The sequence below is a fragment of the Schistocerca americana genome, chromosome 4 (assembly GCF_021461395.2).
Source record: "Schistocerca americana isolate TAMUIC-IGC-003095 chromosome 4, iqSchAmer2.1, whole genome shotgun sequence".
Lineage (NCBI taxonomy): Eukaryota > Metazoa > Arthropoda > Insecta > Orthoptera > Acrididae > Schistocerca > Schistocerca americana.
In genome coordinates this window covers 74,805,671-74,822,935 of record NC_060122.1, presented here as the reverse complement: position 1 = coordinate 74,822,935, position 17,265 = coordinate 74,805,671, and the positions used below count along the sequence as shown (strand labels likewise).

Below are 17,265 nucleotides of genomic sequence, written 5' to 3'. Positions count from 1 at the left end.
CGTGCTCGTCGACAACAAAACATCTCTGCTGAATGTGGCTAATGGGAAATAAGTAAAACCTACAGGAAGATGTACCAATCGTGTGGGTACAAGTGGCCATAAACAGCCATTAGAATTCATCGTCTTACAAGACTGCAGTCATGATGTCATTCTCGGATGGGACTCTTTGAAAACTTCTCAGACAATTATGGGTTGTGGTCGCTCGAAAATTATGCTAGACGAGATACTGTGGACAGGAAGATGCGCATCAGAGTGTGTGGAGACTATGTGTTGTGTACATAGTTCCGCGTAGTCAGCGCGTACACAACTTTCCCACTAGAGCGCGCCCCGCTAGGCACAACAGCGCAGGTGCAGCGCTTGTCAGTCTCTGCACTACGAGATGGCGCTGCCATAGAGATGGACCAAATTCTGCTTCCGCCGATCCGCGTCTTAATATGTAACGCAGCCAATGAGATTGCTGCTAACATAGAACCTTTTCTCCTCATGAATCACACTCGCGCAGTGATACCTGAACGCTCGAGGTATTATAACGAGTGTACAGACCTCCGATTAGTCTGCATTAGTCTGCATCAGCCTATAGTCAAGTTTCAGTCTGCGTCTAATAAGATTATCACATTCCTGTGCAAAACCATGAAGATAAATGTATAGACACTTTTGGCGAGTATCAGAGATATGTGAGAATAAGATTAACGTACCAAAACCAAAGGAACTTCAGATTGTCAATTGTAAATAGCATCCAGAACCAAGTTAAGTTTTTTCTATGCTTGTTATTATTTTAATAAATGTGTCTGAAAATTAATCAAGTTCTGTTTAAAGTTGGTCACCGTCAATCTGCTACTCTAAGCGTGAAAGTGGCATTTCTATCGTCTGACCTAACGGCAGAAGATAAACACGCCACGATAAGACCACGAGACATATTGCTGACACTCGCATACTTCGTTAGAGCGCCAAGTCAAATAATCTGATGGTGAGTGCACCGAAGGTCTTACAGTATGCACACCACACTATGTGTGCTTAATGAAGTGATCATTCTTGCGGTCAGCGCTAGAAAGGTAACTGTCATGTGGCATGCCATGCTTCAACCCATGGGTCTTGTAGTGGAATGTAAGAGAAGCGCACCACTGTAGAATAACTTGGTCATTCCAGTCCCTGTCGTCTTGTTAAGAACGGATTCGGTGAATTGTGGATAGTTAACAGTCGCCGAGAACTGTAGATCCTTCCAAGATGATGTGCGTAGCAAACGCTGAGCCGTTAATTGCAGAACAGCTGAGTTTCATAGAAACCCCCCCATGCCGAGTCTGTGGGCGAAGTTAACGCTACCACTACGAGACAAGATCTTCAAGATCGACTATCACGAAATCTCACTAAGGGACAACAGAAGAAGATACTTGCCATTCTTCAAGAGTTCTCTGAATGCTTCAATCCACAGGTGAAGAGCAAATTAGACAAATCGATGGTGTAGCACCGGATTAGCACTGGAGGCCATCAACCAATAAGCCAGAGAGCATACCGTGTGTCAGCAACGGAACGTCGAATAATTCGCAACGAGGTAGAGAAATGATAAAGAATGACATCATTCAGACTTCGCAGAGCCCATGGTCGATACCAGTGGTTCCTGACAGGAAGAAAAATGGCAGTTGGCGCTTTTGTGTTGATTATAGGAAACTTAATTAGATAACTAAAAAGCACGTTTACCCTCTTCCACGAATTGACGATACACTAGATTTTCTGAAGGCGGATAATTTGTTCTCAACCATGGATATGTACTCGGGATACTGGCAAATCGAATTAGATGAGACTGATCGTGAGAAAACTGCATTGAGCACCCCTGAGGGCCTGTATGAGTTTAAGGTAATGCCGTTTGGTTTGTGTAAGGCACCAGCAACTTTTGAATGGATGGTGGATAATCTTCTACGTCAAGTGAAGTGTGTTGTTTAGATGACATTATAGTGTTCTCAGAGACATCTGATGAACATATAAAAACACTGAGGGCCGTTGTTAAGTATCTCCAACAAGGCTGACTGAAACTTCATCCAAGAAAGTGTCTCTGTGGAACAAAAAGAAATCAAAATAGTTGGACATCTTGTGTCGAACGAAGGTGTGCGGCCAGACCTAGAAAAGGTGAGAGCTATAACGGAATTTCCTATTTCTAGAAGTATTAGAGATCTGAGAAGCTTCCTCGGATTATGTTCTTATTACCGTCGTTTTATCAAACACTTTTGTATCAAACCCAGGCCGCTGTTCTAGTGCAAATTTCGGATGAAAAAGAGAACGTTATAGCCTATGCTTCTAGGACACTTACAAAAGTCGAGAGAAACTACTCAGCTACAGAAACAGAATTTCTTGCTGCGATCTGGGCCATGTGCAAATTTCGACAGCATCTCTATGGAAGGACATTCACAGTTGTTACAGACAATCATTCACTTTGTTAGTTGACAGGTCTTAACGACCGAGCAGAACGACCCGCCAGGCGGGCACTACGTCTTCAAGAGTATGACTTTACAATAGTGTACAAAAGTGGAAGAAAACACCAAGATGCCGTCTGTCTCTCAAGAAAACCTGTGCAAGACCATCAAGACTTTGATGAAGATAGTGACTGTCTCGCTGCACTCTAGGAACTCTCTGCTGAGCAGAAGAAGGGCGCCAAGATATCTTAAATTATGTTTGCCTTAAGTCGGTCAGAGAATGTGAAAGGACGGTTTAAGGTAGTTAATGGATTGCTTAGCAAGTAAAACATTGATCTGTTTGGAAAGAGGTGGCTACCAGTGATTCCTAAACACATGCGCTTTGATGCTCTACAGCAATTCCATGACACACCTGAGGCCGGAAATTCAGGATTTATTAAGACATACAATAGAATCCGCAAGAGATTTTTCTGGTCAGGTTCATTTAGGAATGTCCGTCACTATGTGTCGCACTGTCGAGAGTGCCAGAGGAGAAAAGCAGTTCTTCAGAAGCCTTCCAGCCGACTCATACCAATTCCATCAGCCGAAACGCCTCCTCGGACGATTTCCAAAGTCTGCTAGTGGCAATGGATGGATTATTGTTTGCACTGATTATCTGACACGCTATGCCATTACAAAAACCGTGAAAACATCCGAAGCATCCCAGGTAGCCAAATGCATCGTGGAAGACATTATATTAAAACATGGTGCCCCTAGGTCGCTAATTACGCATCGAGGGAAAGTTTTCCAATCGAAGCTTGTGACAGAGATAAACCGTCGGTGCAACATTACTCATCACATGACGACTACCTACCATCCGCAAATTAACGGGCTTACTGAACACCTTAATAAGACCTTGGCCGACATGCTATCAGTGTTCGTCAATGTTGATCAGAGCAACTGGGATGAGGTGCTACCTTTCGTGACATTTGTCTACAACACCGCCAAACAAGACACTACACGATTTACACCGTTTTTCCTGGTGCATGAACGTGAGGCGACGACGACGATGGACACCGTGTTTCCGTTACATCCTGATGACGTGGACGACGAATACATCGGCCATGTGTTAACCAGAGCTGAGGAGGCTCGGCAGTTAGCTCGATTTCGCACGCTGCAGGCTCAAGAAAACGATCGCCGAAGGTATGACGCGAGCCACAGCCGTGTTGTCTACCAAACCTGGTGACCTCGTCTGGATCTTCACTCGTATTCGGAAGGTTGGTCTCTCTGAGAAGCTCCTCAGGCTCTACTTTGGACCTTATAAGGTTGTAAGACAGTTGTCTGATGTTACTTATGAAGTTGAAGATGTGGAGCCCGACACAAGACGACAAATCATCAGAGATACGGTCCACGTCCTTCGTATGAAACTCTACAAGAATCCTACAACCTAGGTAAATTCGAGGCTCCAGAGACAGACAAAAAGAAGAAAGGTGAGGAAGAGCTTAGCGTCAAAAGAAGTTCTAAGAAAGTCTCCGGCAGGGCGAGCACCAGTCATCAGGAGTCGGAGTATGCAGGACCGATGACTCGTTCCCGGAATAGGACGACGTAACACCGAGACGCTGTTCCCTTAAGGAGGAAGCATTCCCGCAGAAGAAGCTGAATAGCACCGTGCTGTAGTGGTTATAATCCTAAACACTTGCGTGGAGGGTCGTCAGTTCAAAACTCACCTGGATTGTGCAATTTTAATTTCTATACCCGGTTCGAGTTCATTCTAGAAGTATCCACAAATGTGTAGAATCATTGTACTGGAATGTTCTGTAGCTGCATATATATATATAGGGTGTCCCAGCTATCTTGTCCGCCCAAAATATCTCTGGAACAATAACAGCTATTGGAAAACGACTTTCACCGGTATCAATGTAGGGCTGGGGCCCATGAATGTACATATTTGGAAACATTCTAAAACGAAAGCATATGTGTTTTTTAACACAAACTTATCTTTTTTGAAATGGACCTCCTATATTTTTTCTTCAGCAATCCATAGCATGACAAAGCACATACAGAATGGCGTTGATTGCATCGCAATATTCCCGTTACATCCCGAGATATTGAGACGCGAAGTTGTCGCTTGAAACACCCGACATGCGCTGCTAGCGCACGTCCTGAGGCTCAGGCGTGAACCCCATGCTGCCCGTAATCGCGATGTGATTGACAAGTAAGTGTCCCTCTTGATAAGTATGGAGGTGTGATTACACATGCCAATCACATCGCGATTACGGGCAGCATGGGGTTCACGCCTGAGCCTCAGGACGTGCGCTAGCAGAGCATTTCGGGTGTTTCAAGCGTCAACTTCGCGTCTCAATATCTCTGGATGTAATGGGAATATTGCGATGCAATCAACGCCATTGTGTATGTGCTTTGTCATGCTATGGATTGCTGAAGAAAAAATATAGTTCCATTTAAAAAAAAGATAAGTTTATGTTAAAAAACACATAGGCTTTCGTTTTAGAATGTTTCCAAATATGTGCATTCATGGGCCCCAGCCCTACATTGATACCGGTGAAAGTCGTTTTCCAATAGCTGTTATTGTTCCAGAGATATTTTGGGCGGACAAGATAGCTGGGACACCCTGTGTATGTATATATATAGGGTGAGCCACCTAACGTTACCGCTGGATATATTTCGTAAACCACATCAAATACTGACGAACCGATTCCACAGACCCAACGTGAGGAGAGGGGCTAGTGTAATTGTTTAATACAAACCATACAAAAATGCACGGAAGTATGTTTTTTAATACAAACCTACGTTTTTTTTTGTTTTTTTTTAATGGAACCACGTTAGTTTTGTTAGCACATCTGAACATATAAACAAATACGTAATCAGTACCGTTTGTTGCATTGTAAAATGTTAATTACATCCGGAGATATTGTAACCTAAAGTTGACGCTTGAACCCTCCGACGTTCAGTTGCGTGTTGTAACAAACACGGGCCACGGGCGTTTCACGGGACGTGGAGGACGCATAAATTGGCCAGCCCGTTCTCCTGATCTTACACCTCTGGACTTCTTTCTGTGGGGTACGTTAAAGGAGAATGTGTACCGTGATGTGCCTACAACCCCAGAGGATATGAAACAACGTATTGTGGCAGCCTGCGGCGACATTACACCAGATGTACTGCGGCGTGTACGACATTCATTACGCCAGATTGCAATTGTGTGCAGCAACTGATGGCCACCACATTGAACATCTATTGGCCTGACATGTCGGGGCACACTCTATTCCACTCCGTAATTGAAAACGGAAACCACGTGTGTACGTGTACCTCATCCCTCATGGTAATTTACATGTGCGTCAGTGAAAAAGACCAATAAAAAGGTGTTAGCATGTGGACGTAATGTGCTGTTCCAGTCTCTTCTGTACCTAAGGTCCATCACCGTTCCCTTTGGATCCCTATGTAATTCGGTGCTCTCCGATACACACGATCGAACAGCGGAGGAGTGGTACTCAAGCGTCAACTTCAGGTTACAATATCTCCGGATGTAATTAACATTTTACAATGCAACAAACGGCACTGATTACGTATTTGTTTATATGTTCAGATATGTTAACAAAACTAACGGGATTCCATTTAAAAAACGTAGGTTAGTGTTAAAAAATATACTTCCGTGCATTTTTTTATGGTTTGTATTAACCAATTACACTAGCCCCTCTACTCACGTTCGGTCTGTGGAATTGATTCGTAAGTATTTGATGTGGTTTACGAAATATATCCAGCGGTAATGTTAGGTGACTCAGCATATATATATACTGTATGTGTTCTGGGCGGAGGCAGTTCGCTCCGCGCTCTTTTATGTGCAAGTGCTGAATAAACCTTCGTTAAGTGAAGTTAGTGTTCGTCATTCAGCTAATTACAACTTATTCTACGTGACAATATTATTAGCTAGAGAAGAAAAATGAAATAGTAATAAATTAATCACTTTATTCCTTTTTAGGTTGAAGTTTCTTTAAAGACTGTCATGTGCAAAAAGTCATTTGTAGCACATTATGGCTTTATGAAGCAACGATTGGAAAGTCTATTTCGACTTCTTAAGGACGGTGTATTTCGCCATCAGACAGTTGAGGAAAACGCAACTGACAGCTCAAGAGTACAGAGAATACCAGTGTCTTAATAGAGCAGTTTATTCGTTCATATCCGTACAGGGTTGTGCATTGTGGGAAAAGAAGCTGATTGGAAGAAGTATCTAACATGTAGCTTATCAGTCATCAAGTTATGGAAGCTATTCACAAATAAAAACGACCCACATATGTACTTAATTTATCAAGATATGACATCCAATGGAACTGAAAACAATGCATTCAACCCAAAACTAAAATACTTTTATTTCTACAACTATTCCAAAGATAATTTCAACTACACAATTGGACGTCCTGCATACATTTGGGATCTGTGCACAACTTAAATGTAGAATTAACAGTTATACAAACATAACCTCAAAGATACAAGGGGGAAAGGAACTAAAACCTCACAGAGTATGCGTGAAAGCGTTTTTGTAGTATGAAAAGATGGGTAGATAAAGGGGATGAGAAAGGAACAGCAGAAGTAACTATTTCCGATTATACGCAGGACATTGCAGCTCCAGATGTACCTGTAGGGAAGATATTCTGTTACATTCGATGTTGGGTTTTTATTTTTGAGATACACAGGTTATCTGCTGATGGAGGCCAAGTGTACACGTATGATGTGACAACTGCTGCAGAATACCCAAATGAAGTTGTTTCTCTGTTAGTGAGTTTTACTGAAATTAATATAGCTATTACCATTTTCTCAGATGCTTTTACGGACCAAATGAAGAAATGTTCAGTTCCTCATATTTGGTACACTTTGGTGCACAACAGAAGATTTTCTGTAGTAACCCGTATGTCTCCTTCATGTGGCCATTCAGATATGGTATACGATCGAGACTTCTCTGCAATAGAACTAAAAAAAAAAAAAAGAGATTACAGTAATACGACTTATTATGTACTAGGCTGACAAAGCTGGTGTTCGAAATGTGTCCTAAAAGAGTGTTTTTGGATTTTGCTAATAATTTTTATTCCTTTCGCAAGACATTTGTTACAGCGAAAGGCAATACATGGGCCCTAACTTAACATAAAGTATTTGAGTTTTCAGCAATATCAAAACGCGTACTTTGTCTCATCATCCCAGTGGCCTAGTTACCTACGATTTCTCACACGTAAAACCTGGTACGTATCCTACTGTATGAAGTATGCCCCCAGCTTACTCTGACGAAGTACCAATAAAAGCTGCCAGGGCCAATGATGTTGCTAAAATGCTTGAACTGGCACCTTTAGAATACCAGAATTATTTCAACATCTTTGTTGAGCGATTTTCTGACACAGGAAAACAACCAACACCACAAGATTCAGAAATCACACATGGGATACTGACTGATTTCACATTTGCTTTTAATATCCATTTGAAAAGTGCCGGAATGACTCTAATCTTGTTCAGTTATGTTTAGTTGAGTATGTCAGTGTATGAAGAGATTAAATATACTGGTTGTTTTTATATTATGTGTTTAATCAAAATAGGACCCTCCTGTTAACTGTAAAAAGAAGACCTGCTGGCAGTTTCTAAACTAATTTTAATGACTGTAAAGCTGCCTCAGATTTAACTTGTATGTAATGATGTACAACACCAGAGTGGATAAATAATTAGTCCTACTGCAAAATTATTCAATTTATAAAGTTTTTGTTGCTTTCCCAAAACGCTTGCTGATAGATTAGTCCCCTTCTCTTTTCCCCTCCCTCAATTCTTCAGTTTACGCAGCTAAGCTTATCATGGGACATCAAAGCCACAGTACTGGAAAGAGACCCAAAATGATTAGAAAACATTATTGTTACAGAAAGATAAGAAACTCTACAAAAAGAAAATGAAAATTTCTATACAAATTGTGAGGAAATAGAAACAAAGAATGACTTAGTACGAGCAAACAAGGGAAATGCAGTGGTGATCATGTTCCAAACAATGTACATAAATTAAACCTCAAAATTTTGCATAAAAACAACATTACTTGCACAGAAAATGAGCCAAGCTATCGTCCAATGTCCTAAATTACAAAGCCCTGAGGAAAACTGATTTTTTTGCTTGATAAAAGAGAAAAAGCATAGTCACCAAGCTGAACCGCTCTGCACCGAAATTACAATCCCAGCTGAAAGGTCATCAACCAAACACCACTGTCACACACTTAGTTAATTGTATGAGCAGTCCTGCAGATTGACTTGGCAAAAAATTTAGTTATAATCTGACTGAGAACTATGTATTGATAATGAATATACTGTACATAACTCAGTCGACGCAGTGAAACAAGTCAGAGTTGTTCACGTCAAAGAAAATACTAAATTTATTTCCTTAGATGTAACCAACTTGTACACTAACGTCCCAGTTCGAACATGGCAAAGTCTATGGAACTGACATTGAAGAATCCATTCTCTGATTGAAATTTCCTATAGGTTTAACATCCAAAAAGATGTAGAACTTATAGGAAAGTGGCAGTTTCGGTAACAAGATATTCTTAAATTTCGGATATTGACCTTATATGAAGGTAGTAATTTCAGTATGAAAATGAATCTTTGTTTACATACACTACTGGCCATTAAAATTGCTGCACACGAAAATGACGTGCTACAGACGTTAAATTTAACCGACAGGAAGAAGATGCTGTGATATGCAAATAATTAGCTTTTCAGAGCATTCACACAAGGTTGGCGCTGGTGGCGACACCTACAACGTGCTGACATGAAGAAAGTTTCCAACCGATTTTTCATACACAAACAGCAGTTGACCGACGTTGCCTGGTGAAACGTTGTTGTGATGCCTTGTGTAAGGAGGAGAAATGCGTACCATCAATTTTCCGACTTTATTAAAGGTCGGATTGTAGCCTATCGCGATTGCGGCATATCGTATCGCGACATTGCTGTTCGCGTTAGTCAAGATCCAATGACTGGGGTTCAGGAGGGTAATACGGAACGCCGTGCTGGATCCCAACGTCCTCGTATCACTATCAGTCGAGATGAAAGGCATCTTTTCCGCATGGCTGTAGCGGATCGTGCAGCCACGTCTCGATCACTGAAACAACATATGGGGACGTTTGCAAGACAACAACCATTTGCACGGACAGTTCGACGACGTTTGCAGCACCATGGACTATCAGCTCGGAGACCATGGCTGCGGTTAACCTTGACGCTGCATTACAGACAGGAGGGCATGCGATGGTGCACTCAACGACGAACCTGGATGCACGAATGGTAAAACGTCATTTTTTCGGATGAATCCAGGTTCTGTTTACAGCATCATGATGGTCGCATCCGTGTTTGGCGACATCGCGGTGAACGCACATTGGGAGCGTGTATTCGTCATCGCCATATTGGCGTATCACCCGCCGTGATGGTATGGGGTGCCATTGGTTACACGTCTCGGTCACCTTTTGTTCACATTGACGACACGTTGAACAGTGGACGTTACATTTCACATGTGTTACGACCAGTGGCTCTACCCTTCACTTGATTCCTACTAAACCCTACATTTCAGCAGGATAATGCACGACCGCATGTTGCAGGTCCTGTGCAGGCCTTTCTGGATACAGAAAACGTTCGACTGCTGCTCTGGCCAGCACATTCTCCAGATCTCTCTCCAACTGAAAACGTCTGGTCAATGGTGGCCGAGCAACTGGCTCGTCACAATATGCCAGTCACTACCCTTGATGAACTGTGGTATCGTGTTGAAGCTGCATGGGCAGCTGTACCTGTACACGCCATCCAAGCTCTGTTTGACTCAATTCCCAGGCGTATCAAGGCCGTTATTACGGCCAGACGTAGTTGTTCTGGGTACTGATTTCTCAGGATCAATGCACCAAAATTGCGTGAAAATATAATCACATGTCAGTTCTAGTATAATATATTTGTCCAAGGCTATCCGTTTATCATCTGCATTTCTTCTTGGTGTAGTAATTTTAATGGCCAGTAGTGTATATATATATATATATATATATATATATATATATATATATATATATATATATATATATATATATACATTACACTAGTAGTGAAGAATATATATATATATATATGCCGTGAATAACTTTGTTTTTAATTTTTAAAATCCATCCAGAATGAACTAATAACGTCCAATACTACTGCAGATACAGTGATACATTATTTTTATTTGAAGGAAGAGAAAGCGAAATAGATATTTTTCTCTCACAGTGGAGTACCTACACGAAAATGCCATGTTTACGAGATCGGATGTGAGTCTACCATTAAATAGCCATATGATATCTATTTCGTCAGCGTTTAAATTCTCCTTAACAGGGACATTTTAATGGAAGTAACCATTCACCTCTTCCAGCGACTTTGCAACAATGGTTAGGCCGGTTACCGTCAGATCACTGAATTTCAGTGCCGTGGGCATTGGCTAGCACTTGGATGGGCGACTTTCCGAGTCTGATGGATGCTGTTGGCAAGCGTGGTTCATTCAGCCATTGTGACGCCAATCGAGGACGTACTCTACTGAGAAATATTGACTCCAGTCACGAAAACTAACAGCGGCCGACAGAGTGGCGTGATGACCCCACGTCCCTCCATACCCGCGTCCACTCACTATACCCATATTACCTCCAGATGTCAAGGCGGTCGTTCGGTAGCGCTGGGCTTCCCGAAGCCTGTTAGAGTGGAATTAGTCTGAGTACTCATCCTCTAAATTCCGACTCTTCTGTGAGGAAAAAAATGCAAAGGTCCCTTCTGTGTGTGGCAATGCAAAAAATCTAAAACAAAGCAGTGAAAATGGTAAAACTATATCAATTTCACACATATAACCCTGAAGCCTAACGCTGGAGCATAGTCTCGATAGGTTGGAGTAAAGACATACCGGTACTTAGATATTACCCAATGTCGGAAAAGAAACGAGAATCGTAAAATTTCGAAAAATGATCACCAACACTGTTAGAAACTGTGACCTGCAGCGTTATTTCGATATGTAAAAATTATGAAGCAGTCGTTGAAGTCTGAGTAATCACAAAAATTTTCACATGTTATAAAAACTGTTAAACCTGTTGAAACTGGGGACTCTACTTTAGACTTAGAATCCATTTTAGATAGGTACGAGCAATGAATTCCTTATATAGCGCTAGTAGAGATCATAATATGTGTAAAATTGCGACCCGTCCTCAGAATAGCAAAATTTACGAAATTTCTGTAATTTGTCTCGTACTCAGGATTTGGCGAGCCACAATGATATGACCCCATCATTTTCAAATAGGACAAATTACTCTTTCCCGCATATTGAATTTTTAGTTAACACAAATGATCCATTGAGGTTATCTTGGAATTGACCAGCCTTATTTACATCGACAAAATAATTAGTTTCGCCTTCTAGAATTTTGTATGTATCTTGGTCCTTAATACCATTGAATTCGCTGCTCATTTCATAAAACTGATATCGATTACGACAACTTTATATAATACATCTCGATTTCTTCATCGGGCAACTGCTTTGTACAGCATTACCTAAGAGTCTGCCTGATGAAAGGTGGTTTTGATGCACAACAAAGACATTCTGCCGTGACCTAAATTTATTTGAAATTATTCGTTTATTTCTATATAGATCTTTCAACTTGTATTTTATTTATTATATTTCTTCCTGTAGTTTAAGGTATTCTAATTGGTATCTGTTTTAGAAACTATCAGCAGCTATACTACCATGCACTGAAATCTGGAACCACATATTTGCAGTGGCGTAACACCTTCTTTGGGGTATGATTTCCACGTACTTATCTTGGAAAGCCTAATTTGAAAATACTGTTCATTTCTACTTTGACACTTTGATAGAAAAACTTTTTGAAGCAATTAAGGTATTTCAGTTAAATCACAAGGTCAAGTTACCTCTATTCTGATAAATAGTTGTACTTATTATTTAATGTTGGAATTAGTATTAACTACCTGAAACGTCAATAAAGATATGTCGATAACTAGAGTATATTTATCCTAGATACAATCCTGTTCCAGTTTTGTCATAGTCTGATCAAACCGAATCGACTGAAATATGCCACAACGTTCTGAGTTACTTCTACTTTTTCACTAGCTGATAAATACGGTATAGTCCAGTACGTAATTATAGGCGTGCCTAAGACTTTGTGTGTGTGGAATTTATTTTTAATTTATAAAGCTTATTTGTATACACCGTTTGATGCAATATGATTGGCGGCATGGACGAAGAGATTGTTTGCTTCACTAACTTGGGACACAGCCACATAGTGCTAGCTGTGCGAAAGGCAACAAAGGTCCATACATGTAAAATCGCGCCTTGTTCTTTTTCTATTGCTATGGCATAACATAAGCTAACTGGTAATTGCACACGATTCAAACGAAACAGTAAGTCATTAGGAATAATCAGGATTTGGGATATAAAACTCGCTCTCCTGATCCACTTCCCATCAACATTTCTGCTTCTATGATGCTGCAATGGAGAGATGTGCCTTTGAGCCTCTGTGAGTGAAGAGTTCTGAGGAGCAATATAATGCATGATGCTTTCCATCAGACTCTCGCTACATCTCGCTTACGGAAGGACAAGAGTAAGTTAAAACCCTATGTTCTCAAGCTGCAGCAAGGTTCGTCTAGCGATCTTCCATAGATTCTTAAGACAAAACAGTCCACAGACTTAGCCATTCTGGTGTATTCAGAAAGACTTGAGTGTTCTCGAGGCAATTTTATCTGTACGTAAAAAAAATAAAAATGTAATGCATAGGCGTTCTAATCACAAAACAAACTCAGTAAATTCTTTTATCCCAACAAAGGAAATAAATAAAACCTGTCTAAAGAAACAAAGCAGGTTTCAACATACAACGTGAAATCAGTGAATTTGCACATCCTAGCGAAATAAATTCACTGTGGTTTTTATTTGCAAATAAAATATCGGGCATTTAAACCTGTGACTGATGTTAACTTCCACAGTACATGTTTCACCAAACTAAAAGATCGATCTATTACTTCATTTGAAGCACTACAAAACTCACAACGCCATATATTTGTTTTTGGTGTATTAAGTCGTGATAACGAAACGTCTGAACTACTAAGTTGAGCAGACCATTTTCGACTAAATTTTATGCTCTGATATCTTTGTGTGTGTGTGTGTGTGTGTGTGTGTGTGTGTGTGTGTGTGTGTGTGTGTGTTCCAGTTTTGATGATATATAGCCTCTATGTTGCCCCAAGCTTTGCTCAATCTTCCTGAGAAAATACCATGAAAATTTGCCTAGTAGTTTTGGAAATTAGCATGTTCAATCAAATAAACGAACAGACATAACTGTTTTGTATAAAACTTCCCATCAGCGTATATATTTTTTCTACGACCAGATTTTGATGAAAATAAAGCTTACATGTTTCCCTGAGCTATTCTCAAGCTACCTGTGAAAATTCCATGAGAATCCGTCTAGTAGCTTTGGTGTGCTTACACAGAGAGACACGTTAGTTTTATGGTTTTATTATTAGTATAGATATATAATCACACGTTTCACTAATGAATTTTGTTTTTGCACGATTTTAGCCCTTGTATCCCTCTTTCAACACGATATACATGTGAAAAGAACCGGTAATTTTTGAAGATCACCATTTGTCGTCAGGATGCACTGAATTATCTGTGTAATGACTCACAATTATAGCTTTAAATCATATTTAACTTAAAACTAATATTTAACTTAAAACTATTCCTTAGGAAATTATTGAGTGGAAATATGCAAAATATGTCAGAGGGTTGGTTTATTTTTCCAAGATTAGCCACTAAACGAATAGCTAAAGCAATTGAACTTACTCGGTTAAGAAGCTCCGTAATTATATTCTACCGGTTCAAGTTTTCATCGATATGTACACTCAGTAATTTGGAACAATGTGCATCACTTGCTGACCCCTGGTCAGGGGCTACACCAGTTGTTTGTATGAGTTTATTTGTTGTAACAGACTGAATATAGCGTGTTCGCTCAAAATTTAGACAGAGTCCATTTTCTATGAACGATATTATAATTCTTTGCGTGATATCATCTACCATCCCTTCTGTTGCTTTGTCTCTAATGGTATTTTTGCAGTTCTCGTTGTTGAATGTTAAGTGGAAGGTCATTCGTACATGTATAGGAGTGGATCCTAAGTTAAACCATGTGGGACTTTTTTAGCATTTCTCCACAATGATTAAAATTTTCTACCCTTCTGGCATTCTTTGAATTTTCAGAATAACCTTTTGCTCTCTGTTCGTTAAGTACGATTCAACCCAGCTGAGCATAAATCCACCAGTTCCACAAACCCTCAATTTTTCTAGAAGAGTAATAAAGCTTTACAATCAAATGCCATGGATAGATCACAAAAAATACGAACTGGCTATATTTCATTATTTGAGGCTTGTGCTGTTTCATGAGTTTCTGAATTCAAACTGTGATATGCTAAGTGAATTGTTTCCACTTAACTTCAGTACATTACTTTCTCGAATATTTTTCAAAAAGATTTCAGTAAGGAAATTGGACGATAATTTTTAAGTCTGGCTTGTCACCTTTCACATGAAGCTGTTTAACAACTTCCCATTTTAACATGTCTGGAAAAATCCACTGTGCCAGTGATGCATTGTATGTATCACTGAGGACATTACTTCTTAAACTGCGAAGCTTTTCAGAATTCTGTTTGAAATTATGTCAATACCTCATGTCCTTATGTTTCTTTAGAATTTTTCTAATTGTATTAATGACAGTGAAGGCTTTTGGTGTTACTTGTAGTTGCTTAATCTTTTGTGCAATTGCATTTTTAATGTATTCTCTTGCTTCTCCAACTGAACAACTGGTCGGAATCCATATAACTAGTTATGCCCTTGTGTTGTTCCTTTATGTGTGCTATCACAAGTATTGTACAAGTATCGGTATCGAAACTTTTCAGAATACGATATCTCGTAAACGACTCACCCTAGAATCCTGCAACAAACACCACCGACATTGTGATTTACCATACATTTTGTCTGATAACGTGAATCAGCATTGTTCCATTCAAAAAAGTATATGTTTGCACAAAAATATACTTTCTATGTTTTGTTACAATCTGTATATTGTCCAACAACACGAGCTCCTAATTACCATGTACATCATTAGCACTTTCCATTTCCGCAATATTTTCGGACCAAGTTTTAGGTGTTTCGCCCTGTAGAATTTCTCCATCCCTGTGGTTGTGTGGTGTTCAGAGAGGCACGAACATCTATCACTTTAGGATTTTCCTCAACTGCTAGGCATACAAGAAGCTCATTTATCTCGTTTTTCAAAATTCTAATATTCTGAGGAAACGAATTAATTTTATTTTTCTGGAACTCTGATTCTGTTGTGCTCAATTTCTTTCATTATTGTTTGTCTACAGCCTTCCTCTATCGCCCAAAAAACTCTCTCTTTAACACCAGTAATCACAAGGATTTTGTCTTGTGCGCTTGTGCCCTCCCTCACGCGTTCTGCAAGAGGCTCATATAATCCTTTTCCCATCCTATGTAGGTGCTGACCATGATAGTGTATCCCCATCTCTCGAACGCAACAGAGGCCATGGCAGAGTTACGAGACTGTTTCTGTTAAAAGTAATTCCCTCGGCTCTCAGTTCACACTACTAACAGCCGTGATAACACATGGCTGGTCATGTGGCTGCAAAACCTCCACAAACCGCAACGAGTGTGTGCTGTTGGTGCACCTGTTGCCTCCAGGTCACTTCTGAAGTAGTATTCTAAGTTGTTAGCGAAGCTCTTTCCTGCTCCTCCTACTGTAAGTACCTTTTCCTTCTTTGTCACTTGGCTGATCTTGGCACTAGGTTACCCGATGCTTGTGACGTGGTTTTCTGCACCTACGTGGGCAGGCGTTAACACTAGCTTGCAAACACACCATCGATATTCGCTGAAAGTAGATTTTAAGTCACGGAAAACACGAATCGAAAGAAACCTCTAAAAGGCACGGTATTTATAAAGCACTCCGTCTTCAGGCCACAAGTGGCCCATCGGGACCATCCGACAGCCGTGTCATCCCCAGATGAGGATGCGGATAGAAGGCGCATGGGGTGAGCACACCGCTCTCCCAGTCGTTACTATGGTTTTCTGTGACCGGAGCCGCTACTAGTCGGTCGAGCAGCTCCTCAATTGGCACCGCGAGGCTGAGTGCACCCCGAAAAATGGCAACAGCGCATGGCGGCCTGGATGGTCACCTATCCGAGTGCCGGCCACACCCGATAGCGCTTAACTTCGGTGACCTCACGGGGACTGGTGTATCCACTGCGGCAAGGCCGTTGCTACGGTATTTATAGCAACAGTATTAAACTGTCTCTGTCTGGAAATTGTGGAAAGCACTGCAATACTGAATATCCAAAACAACTTTGTAACTCTGGGCGCATGGGTGCCACTGTCCATCACGGCGGCCAACTGGCGGTTGGCTATTGCTTAACGTGAAGGTGGCGACAATAATGCAGTGACATAAAGTAACGCCATCTCACTAGCGCTGTGTTTCTGCTTTTGTAGGCAAATGAACAAACATTACTCAAAGGTTTCTTTTGTTATTTATAAAGTCCCAATTACATCAGTGACAAAATTCGACCCAGGACCTGCATTTCTCAACAACCAACGGCCTCGAAATAACTATTTCCACCCCAACTGTGGATCTTAAAGTCTTCATGGAGACTCGCTTTTTGTAAAATGAATATTTATTTTCTCCATCAGAGTATTTGCCTACCGATAATTTTCAACACGACACTGACGGAGGAGAGATTGCAAGCTTTGTTATTATGTCATTAGTACAGTTAGAACATGTGAATAACATTAACTGTTGATCATT

General features: G+C 40.6%; 1 protein-coding gene across 1 annotated transcript in view; it reads right to left on the bottom strand.

Moving 5' to 3' along the window:
• Positions 1-17,265, bottom strand: part of LOC124613271 (C-type mannose receptor 2-like) — a 263,120-nt gene that overhangs the window by 96,798 nt on the left and 149,057 nt on the right. The gene's annotated exons all lie outside the window — the stretch shown is intronic.